Source organism: Colobus angolensis, unplaced genomic scaffold (assembly GCF_000951035.1).
Source record: "Colobus angolensis palliatus isolate OR3802 unplaced genomic scaffold, Cang.pa_1.0 Scaffold8, whole genome shotgun sequence".
In the NCBI taxonomy this organism is placed as follows: domain Eukaryota; kingdom Metazoa; phylum Chordata; class Mammalia; order Primates; family Cercopithecidae; genus Colobus; species Colobus angolensis.
In genome coordinates, this window is record NW_012121820.1 from 12,163,443 (window position 1) to 12,174,618 (window position 11,176).

The following is an 11,176-nucleotide window of genomic DNA, read 5'->3' on the forward strand; positions in this document are numbered from 1 at the left end:
GGGCCCGGCCGTGCTGGGGCGGGGGTGACCGCTATTCCCGCCGCCGCCCCCGCGGAGAAGTTGCTCTATTCGCGTCCTGCGTCTGTTTGCAGGGGTGGAGGAGGGTGGGCTGGTGCCAGGTTGCTGCTCCGGGAGGGGGCGGGGGCCCCGGCGCGGCCTGGGATCTCGCACCCCCTCCGCCCCCTTCTTACGCACTAGCGCGCACTCGCCCCGAAAATTGGAGCCCTGGAGGGGTCCTGCAACCCCGCTGCCAAGTTTTGTGCATTATTAGATTGCATGTTTGAGCTTTAAAAAAAGATCTATCTGTCCTCTTCAAGGTATTTATTTTCTTCGCTGTTGAGAAGTAACGGAGTCCGTTGCGCCCAGATTTCCAGGGACATGCCTGTCGGATGTGCAGAGGGTTGGCAGCTAGTTGGGTTTTTTTAAAAGGCGTTATTAGGAAATCCCCTCACTAGTGAGATAATTGAAATTTGAGTTAGTTTGCAGCTTCAGTTTTATTTGACACAATTAAGAATGCATAAGCAGGCACTTTATATTTGTGTACATAAAGTATTCCTAGTTCCAGTTATGACTAATGTGACTATGGTTTCAGTCGTGTGGGATCTAATAAGGCAGTATAATTCAATTTTGATCTTGTAGGCCCCTGTTCTCCAAATTAGGGTTTATGGAGCATTAGTAATCTGGCCAAGGTTTCTGGTGAATCCTTGGCATCTCTGAGCATCTCTTTGGGACTGTGTGCCTTATTTCCCACCCCCTGAAAACTCCTCGTTTCTGGTGGCAGATCCACGAACACAGAAAATACACATTTTAAATATTTACAGTTTTCAGGATGTCTGAAATATTGCCCGAGATTTGATTATGGTTTCCCAGATGGTGTGTAAGAGTACCATCCCAGTGGGCCCCTGATTTCGATGTACTTTGTGGAAATATGTTTGTGGCGTTTGGGGAAAAAAACTGGGGCAGACCACTTGGTTTTGCTCCCTAGGCTGATGTGAGCTGTGTGACTTATTGGGGGTCTGTCCCATTGATTTCATGGCACAGTCGAGTTTGACTGTAAGCCAAATTGGAAAATCAGGTTGGCAACCTCAGAGAGAGTTTTTGTGAACTTTATGGCTCTCTGGCAACAGAAAGAAGATTTGAGATCTGTGTATGATAAAATGATTAGGCATGAATCCTCAAGTAACATGATTTATGCCAAACAGAGCAGGTGGTTTCTTATAAGCAATGCATCATTATAACCAAAGGCCTTGGGAAAATGCGGAGTGGTAAGATTATTAATTTTGGAGTTCTTTTTGTTCCAGGGCAGATTTCATAGGTGAATTATAAGCTCTTTTGAATTTAAACTTTTTTTCTTGATTAGTGGGCGACTAAAAGCTAGCCTGCACACATCTTTCCCCACCTTTTTGTTAGCTTTGGAGTCTCTCTACTAGTAACCAAACTACAGTACTGTTCTTGGTGTAGTCTGGCCATGGGCGAAGTAAATCTAGATCTGTTGTGAAATTGAGTTGTGTTTCAGTGTGGTATCACAGTTTCCCTGGAGTCACGTTTTTTATTCTACAGTTATTTCTTTGCTTTTCACATTTAGCTCTTCTGTTACATTTAGTAGCACTGCAGACTCTTTCAATATGATCATTTTTACAACTTTTAAATATTCTATGTCTTTATAATTTTTATAGTTTATTATTCGTGTAGTTGGAAGTTCTCTGAACTCATCAATGTATTAGTTGAGGCAAACCACACAAGAAATTGAAAGACAAGTTAGAAGTGAAGTGGGAGAAATACGACTAACTGCTGCATTTCTGGAAGAACCTTTGGCAGTTTTGTTTTTGTATTTATTTACTTTTTGTGTATTTCAAATACCAAAGAAAACCTGAAGCAGAATCATATCTCATTAGAAACCACATCTTATTTATGATTTTGCTCTAACATTGCAGAAAACCTGTCAGAAACAACAGGCGGCCCTTGGGCTACTATGTCTTGGAGAGCTCCTTGGTTTATAAAAGTTTCAAAGAAATGTTTTGGTTTTCTTGGAAGTATGACTTTGCCCCAAGCAGAGTTTGTGGTTCTGTCTTCCTGTGTTATACCATGAGGTTCCACAACATCAGGCTTGATTCTCCCTGTAGGTGCCTATGTTTTTCACCTTTCATGGAAAGACTTTAATTGGTAATTACTAAATGAGATCACTCACGGACCACCCATGTTCTGAATCTCTTTGAACAAGTTTAAGGATTCAAAGATTCTACCTGCAAATATGTCTTTGGTATAGGACAGTGACAGTATATCCATATCAACTGAGGAGGCTGTGCTCTCCCTCCCTCCTTTCCCTTTCCCTGTCTGGTGTAAGGCGGCTTGAAATAGTTTTGTTTTTAATACATATTTAATGATTCTCTTATACTTCATTGCTCATGCAGAGCTTTAGTTTAATTCTAGTGAGAGGTGGAGTGAATTCCATAGGATTGCCTGCCTTCTCCTATACCAGGCTATTATATTGGAAACTCTTTGAAATACATAAAATGATAGCTAGAGCTGAGATATCTCTTCCCTAGAGAACTTTTTTTTTTTTTTGCAATGGAATGTGACATACTTGTGAGTGGAGCAAAAAGAACTAGCACTGATTGAATACCTGGTGTTTGTCCAGTACTCAGCCAGATACTGGGGCTACAGAGTTGGGAAAAATACCTTTGCTTTCATAGCCACTTCATGAGGCTGGGCTGCAGCTCAGAGAAATGAAGTAACTTATTAAAGGCCATAAAGGTAGTTAATGATAGAGCCAGAATTTGAACCCAGATCAGCTGTATCCAAGACATGTCCTTTTCACCAATAGTTCTCTCTAAAGATTTGTTTAAAAGCTCAAGCATACTGTTGTATTTTAGTAGTATGGTGTTAGGTTAGTTAACTAACACACCTTCCCTAAGTTCTACACGTGCATCCATTTTTACTTTTCCGTTTCATGAATTTGTCACTGAAGAGGAGTGTTGAAATACAGTGAGGACACCCTTTCCCCTGCTTTGTCTCCGTGGCGTAGGAGTGGTCTTCCTGGGGCACTTAGGAGTTCAGGTGTACCCTGGTACAGTAATAACCATGAAGTACAGAGGGAGAATGCAGTCACTTTTTCCTTTGCCAAAATGTTCTTTTCTTCGGTTCATGTTGTGGAGGCGTTGATACCCTCATGAGAAATTCTGTTACTTCCATAAAAGTCCTGAAGGTAGTAAAATGGAGTTATTTTAAAATATCCATGCTTGTCCCTGTTTCTGAACTAAATCATCTGCATAAAATCCAAAGAAAAATGTTTATTTTTGCCTATAGTACCTGTATTTGTTGGTTTTTATAGTCAGTAAATAGTGATTCTGTGCATCCTCTTACATTTATTCATTATGTTGTTTGCCATCACTGTTCTGTTTTGCAACCTTTAGAATTTGTAATGGGGTGTATATGATATAACTTAAATTGCTCCTATTTTGAAGAATCAGGATTTTTTTTTAAATGATGGACATTTTTTCTTTATAGTCATAATGAAGGACCTAGAAATTTTAGCAAGGAACAAACCTTAGTTTTCAACAGACTCCCGTGGTGCTTTTGTTATCTGTTTCAATAATATACTAAGACAGTATTTGAAAATTTCAGGATGCTAGAAAGTCGAATTGTAAGATAACCAGGACAAGAATCCAAACATAAGTAGAAAGCGATGGATACATATTTGAATTTTCCAAATAAGTAAAGGGAGATTTCCATTTTTTTTTTTTTACCTCTTTATTAAGGATACTTGTAAGGGATAGTCGCTGATCGCACTTTATGGATCAAATATGTTATTCTTTATCAAGTAGTTAAATTTTTAATATATTTTGGATTTTCTTATATACTATGTGACCAAGGTATTTTGGTTTTGGAATTTTTTTTTTTGTTTTAATTCTGAGATTGTCTTTATGTAAAAGCCTGGCTTCAGGTTAAAAGTTCCAGCTACTGGGGTAACAGAGATCTTTAGTTCCTACCTAAAGGTTTAGGCTTTTTATCCTATAGTTCGTGGACCCCTAGGGAGTCTTTGGCTGGTCTGTGAATGCCCCAAAATAGTGTGCATATTTTTGTTTGTGTCTGCGTATTTTATAAGCGGACAGTCCATTGCTTTTTATGATTCTCAAACAGATCCATGACTCTCATACCCCTACCCCCATACCTTTCCACCAGCATACAAAAAAATACTAAGGGTCATTAATTTAGGTCATTCTAGAACAACTGCTTTGCATGAACAAAATCTTCTGCCTGGATGCTGACTTCTTTGGACCTTTTTTGTCCTTTAGCAAGTTCTGCGATCTCAGCCTTGATCCGTTGGTCTGGGCTTGGGGAAGAACTGCATCCCTCTGGCAGCATTCAGGCATTCCCTGGGGTTATCCCCCAAATTCTTCCCTCCCTGCAATCACATGGAAGCATTCCTTGCCCTTGCCCTCGCAGCCTGATAGAGTTAGAGGTTGGAATGGGAGACATGGGGGCTCTTAGAGGGTCCTCGGCTTCTCGTTTTCACACATCTGCCTCCGCAGATGGGACTAGAAGGGTGGCTCTGGCAAATGTGGCTGACATTTTCTTGCTTTGAATACTACTTCTTACTAATTCTGCTATTGCTTCATTCAATATGTTAGGAGGAAAAGGGATTTTCTTTCTTACACTGAAGAATAATTAAAAGAAGCCCTCCATTTTTTATATTCCCCAGACTTCTATGAAATGCTTTGCAACTTCCATTAGTGCTGATTTTTAGTGGAGTTCTTCGTTAAAATAATGTGTGGTTAAACATAAAAGCTTATTTTTAGACTGCTAAAAATTTTACAGAGAACATACATACAAAACCAGGTGTTACTATATAAAAAGGATTTTATATTAAAGTTCTCAGAGCCTTATTATTTACTTAATAAGTCAAGCAAATTGCTAAAACAATATTAGAGTAACAAAAAAATTCTAAGAATAACTCTAGGAGGTGGTCAAACTTGAAGTTATTCTGGAGATTTTTTTGTTGGGCCGGAACAGAAGTTGAATAGAAGAAAAATCAGTTTATTTTGTTTAATAATAGATAATAATAATTAGATTAGGGAAAATACCTAAGCTTTAGGCAGATGGCAAAGGGCATTGACTTGATTATTTGGTTTGTTCCTTCCTTAAGTGTATATGAGTAAAGAAATATATCTGGACTCTACTTTGGGTCCAAGAAAAACCGTCAGTATTCTAAGAAATACTTTGAAGGATTATGTCTGGTAAGCTAAGTCTAGATCATAGATTTCATTTACGGAAAGAATTTTGCATAATTTAACACAGAGACTTTATTATTGCTCATTGTGTATTTTGGCTTAGCAATTCTTGCACTGTTGGCAGTCTAAATTAAACTATGGGCTTGGATGAAAAAGTTAAGCCATCATTATTGTTGATCCCGTGATAGAATCAGATCACATTATAAGTGATGACACCATTAGATTGCTTCTTTAAGTAAACCTGGTATAATATCACTTAAGGGATTTAGGGGTATTTTGCCTAATGGAATTAACAGTTTTGCCTTGAGTTGTAAAAATGCACTGAGGAAATGATAGAGGATATGAAAGAGGTCATTAATGACCAGCTCCAGAAAGATAAATGTAAAAATGTAAAAAAAATAAGCTCTTGTGGATCAGGCTACTAAAAGTAGTCTACAGATTCCTGCAGGTCTGTGGACTGCTTACCTGTCTGACAAGGTGAGTGCAGAACTTGAAAAGAAGCATGTAGATGCTTTTATAGCAGATGGTTAGAAAAATGGTTTGTTGAATCTAATAATAAAAACAATTAGTTTATAATTGTAGTCCTTTTTAATTTATTTTTACCTGGAAATTCATTTTTTCTGGTGTTTTATGAAAGTCTTGGCTGTAGATTGGGAAAGAGCAAAAACGAAAACTAGTTCTTCACTAATCATAGTGTTGGGAAACTTCAGCATTACCTTGGAGCGTGTTAGAAATCCAAGTTTTGCCGGGTGTGGTGGCTCACGCCTGTAATCCCAGCACTTCGGGAGGTCGAGGCAGGTGGATCACCTGAGGTCAGGAATTCAACACCAGCCTGGCCAACATTGTGAAACCCTGTCTCTACTAAAAATACAAAAATTAGCCGGGCATGGTGGCGTGCACTTGTAATCCCAGCTACACCGGAGGCTGAGGCAGGAGAATCGCTTGGACTCTGGAGGCAGAGGTTGCAGTGAACTGAGATGCAGTGAACTGAGATCACGCCATTGCACTCCAACCCGGGTGACAGAGTGAGACTCTGTCTCAAAAAAAAAAAAAAAGAAATGCAAGTTTTGGGGCCCCATTCCAGACCTACTGAAATAGACCACCTGGGGTTCCCAGGAGTCTGTGTTTTAACATGCTGATGATTTTGTGCACATTGAAATTTGAGAAACATTGTTCTAGATCAGCACTGTTCAGTAGAACTTCCTGTTACGATGGAGGTGTCCAGTATCTGCATGGGAACTACTAGCCACTGATAGTTTTCAAGCCCTTAAGATGTGGCTAGTATGACTGAGGATGAGAATTTTAAATTTTATTTAATATTAGCTTAAATTTAAATAGCCACACATGGCCAGTGGTACCAGTATTGAACAGCACAGCTCTAGACCCTTTAGCATCTCTACCCTCTTTGGAGCAAAGGTGAATTTTTTTCTGTGTCTGTGAAGGAAAATATATAATAGGAAACAAGATTGTCTTTTAACCTAAAACGAGTCTAAGCAAACCGTATAATAAAATTTGACAGTTATTTACCTATTTATATTTGTCTGTTTATTTTTATCTGAAAGTTGATTTGAATGTTCAGAAAATAGTAAGATGAGAGAATAAATATAGATGTGTCTTGTAAGGCTTTACAAAAATCAAGGTAGCTGTTTCAGCAGGGCCTTATGACCCTTCCTGTCTATGACTAACATGCATGATGTCTTTCAACATGACTTTTGAAGCTTTTTTCTTTCATACTAAGATTGAAGATAGGCAGCTTTTAAGTGTAACACTGTAGTTCTCCTGTTCTCAATAAAAACTACTGGCTATAGGGGTTCCCATTACTTTAGACCAGTAATGGATATTTTTACTATACAAAGTATATCAGGTTTATCAATTAACTTTATAAAGAGAATCTTGTTTTTTCAAAATAACATTTACCAAGCCTGCCTTGAAAGACTGGGTCTTATTCTCTGTTCCCTTTCCAATGTATTTTAAAAATTGATTTGTTAATAGAAGCAGTTTCTTTGGTTCATTCGGGGTTGCACATTCTTCTGCATCTCCTCTCCCCATATACTTGTAAAGGCAGAATGCAAGTTTTAAACTCCTAAAAATCAGTGATAAGATTGATTCTAGTATATTGATCGAAATCTATTGCAAAATTGAAAATTATGTTGTGATTGACAAGAAGAAGGAAATTACTGTAGAAGTAAGCACAGGCTGGGCACCAGTGGCTCATGCCTGTAATCCCAACACTTTGGTAGGTGAGGTGGGCAGATCACTTGATGTCAGGAGTTCGAGACCAGCCTGGCCAACATGGTGAAATCCTGACTCTACTAAAAATACAAAAATTAGCCAGGCATCGTGGCAGATGCCTGTAATCCCAGCTACTTGGGAGGCTGAGGCAGGAGAATCGCTTGAACCCGGGAGGCGGAGGTTGCAGTGAGCCAAGGTTGTGCCACTGCCCTCCAGCCTTGGCAACAGAGTGAGACTCCATCTCAAAAAAAAAAAAAAAAGTAAACACAGATCCACATGTAGACTTATAGCTTAAAATATGCTGTCCAGTCATAACAAAGTGAGTCTAATCATACAACAGTTTTATTAGATATATTTACTAGGTTTTAGATTTTCAAGCAGGAAATTGTTGGTCATTTAGGCAGTGACTCTTGAAGCAAGAGAGACAGTAACGGATGTCCCATGTGGTTTATAGACTCATAGAACATTAGAATTGGAAGGTTCCTTAAAAATCATGGATAGGGCTGCCAGCATAGCAAAATTTATAATGCAGCAGTGTCTGTTTTGTTTATGGCGTGAGTTAATGCTGTGTAGTCTCTCGTTGGTGTTCATTACAGATCAGCACTGTTTTCTCATTAATTTCCGTTGTAAGGGTGGTTGTATACTCACAGAGCAGGGACTGGTGGTAGGTTGTCTGGGCAGGTGCTTCTGTTTGACACAAGTGTCACTGATTAGGGAGCTTACCATTTTGTAAGTTGCTGCTTTGAGCTTTTTTGTCTGACTTTCTTGTAAGGATGTCAAGTTCTAGATCTCTGGGCATGTATTTTGTTTTTGTTTTTGTTTTTGTTTTATAGAAACTGGGTCTCTTACATTGCCCAGGCTAGACTCATGGGCTCAAGTGATCCTCCTGCCTCAGCCTCCTGAGTAGCTGGGACTACAGACTTGCCACTGTGCCCAGCTCTCTGAACATGTATTTGAATTCTTGCCATAGGGTTTTAAAGAATTGGAAAGCCCAGTGTGTTGGAATTTAGATCTGATAGTTGGACAGATCCTAAGCTTAAAAGGTTTGGAGGTTCCTTGCTTCAGGTTTGTTCCCATCACTGCCACTTGTCCTTGGCATGCTGTGTGAGATGTTACTAAAATATTGTGATTTCATAAGCTACACACAAAATAACCATCCTCTGTCCATTTTTATCTGCACTTTGTGTCTGCACCTTTTCATGTAGCAGAGCTCTCCCTGCATGTTCTTGACTGTGTTGCATATTTACTCTTGAACTAAGCTTTGTTTTTGCCCTTATGAGTGTGGTTGTGGCAGATTTAACTGTTACCAGGTCTTACACAGGTCACCATCATTACTAGATTCTCTGAAAAGAAAGCAAAGCTTCTTTCTAGCTTGTCAGGATTGCAGAAGAGTAGAGTTAGAAGGTACCTCTGAAGACGTCTATCCATTTTCATTACGCATAATGGAATGGGGTCCTAGTCATGTAAATGTTTGTGAGGTCACAGAGCTAATCTGCGGTCAAGCCTTGATTAGAATTCAGTTCTCATTTTGCTGTATAGGACTTTTCCCTTAACCTCCAAGGATTAGGGTCCTGAAAACCCACATAGGAGAATTTCCCTTAGAATTTCATGGTGGAAATATGGGACAGGCGTGCTCTGAGATTAGGAGTGAACGTGTGAAAGGCTCCGTAATTTTTTTAATGTTCTCTAAAATAATAAAGATACTATCAATGAAATATTACATGTCTTAAATTAGTAAGAATGGGTATTTTAATAGCTCTTCTTTACTAGAAACGTTTTGGCATGTCCCTCTCTCATATCATGGTGAAATGCTTGTACTATTTTGGTAAATCTTGTTTACTATTTTTTTGCTTAATGGAAACTTTTCAGCATATCCCTCCCTTTTATCACAGTAAAATGCTTGTAAATTAACCTTTGCTTTATTTGTAAATGATGTGCGTAAGATTTTTTTCACATGTGCTTTATATGACTTAGGGTTACTAGGATAGATTTTTTCCCCAGATCTCTCAATAATCATGATCACAATAGCTGTCAATCACTGAGTGCTTACTGTGTGCCAGGTGTGGTGCTAGACTCTTTCATGGTGTGGTCATTAGGACTCTTCAGTATTCTGTTCTCTTCCTTAAGGACACGTGGTAGGGTTACATTCTCTCTTACATCTTGAAAACTCCTGACTGTGTAACTTGCTTTGGATATTGACATTTCAGTGGAAGTGATGTGTGTCCCTTCTAACCTTTTCTTTTTAAAGAAATATGTGATGGTTACATAGTGTAAGCAAGTAAACCTTTGCTTTAAAGCACTGAGCTTTTTTAATGAGTTTTTTTTTTTTTTTTGGCCCCTGTGGGATGGTCTACGTTTGTACTGTTTCCCATGCTCATTGTTTTCTGTCCCTCCCTCTTGGCCCATCCAGGTATTTTCCTTCCATGAGAGTTGAGAGCAAGACCGGTGTCTTCATGAAGCCTTCTCTCCCCGTATCAGCCTGAAGCAACCTCTCTCCCCACAGCACTTCTTGAGTTAGATTTTCCCTTTTTAACTAATTTGGCATTTCATATTGAATTGCCTTTGTCTTTTCTTATATTGTTATTCATTTATTCCACAGGTGTGTGATGCCCATGTATTTAGTAAACAGTTATTGAAAATTCATTGTGTTTCAGCCATTCATGTGCCTTGGGAACTTGATAAATGCACATGGTCTCTCCCTTTGTGGAATGCATTTTGTATTAGAAGACACAGAAAGGTAAACTGCCACTACAAGCATCATGATCAATGTCAGGTTAGAGCTATGTCCAAATTTTGTTAAGACTCAAGAAGAAGGATCAACCATTAAGCCAGGGGAGTAGGTTAAGGCTTTTGAAAGGAAGACCTTTTAAACGGGTACTTGAAAATTGATTCGGAGTTTGATAATCAGAGACAGATTAGTGTTTGTGAGCTTGGAGAGCCTTTTATGCATAAGAAACATCTTGCTGGGGGTTCAGAGGCAAATGGTAATTTCATTCTGGCTGGAGTATGGTGGAGAGCCATGGAGTACTGGTAGGTGAGGGGCTGGAGGAGGGATAGGTTGGAGATGTTGAGAAAGGCTTTGAAGATCATGGTCAGTTGTTTGGGTTTGTGTTGGCAGTGAGGAGTCATCAGAGGTTTTAATGCAGGAGGGTGTCTCGTACTCTACACTCAAGCAGCAGAGGTTGGTTGAGTGGTGCTCAAACTTTGTAGTGTATTAGAATCACCTGAAGAGCTTATAAAAATACCAGTACCCAGGCTACAAACAGTAAAATCAGATTTTCTGAAGGAGAGACCCAGATATTGGATTTTTGATAATTTCCCAGGTGAGTCCAATGTGTATCTGAGTTTGAGAACTACTCTTTTAGAGGGGCCTGATGGAGTAAGGAATTCAGATACTATTGCAGTGGACTGACTAGGAGGTAAGTCTTTTTTTTTTTTTCTTTTTTTTGAGACAGAGTCTCTTGCACTTTTGCCCAGGCTAGAGTGCAGTGGCATGATCTCTGTTCACAGCAACCTCCACCTCGTGGATTCAAGTGATTCTCCTGCCTCAGCCTCCTGAGTAGCTGAGGTTATAGGCGCCCGCCACCACATCCAGCTAATTTTTTTCTGTTTTTTGTTTTGTTTTGTTTTTTTGAGACAGAGTCTCGCTCTGTCGCCCAGGCTGGAGTGCAGTGGCACGATCTCGGCTCACTGCAAGCTCCACCTCCTGGGTT

At 39.4% G+C, this 11,176-nt stretch overlaps 1 protein-coding gene across 1 annotated transcript in view; it reads left to right on the plus strand.

The window, feature by feature from the left end:
* The window catches only part of CHD6 (chromodomain helicase DNA binding protein 6), a 219,429-nt gene that overhangs the window by 635 nt on the left and 207,618 nt on the right, over positions 1–11,176 (plus strand). The gene's annotated exons all lie outside the window — the stretch shown is intronic.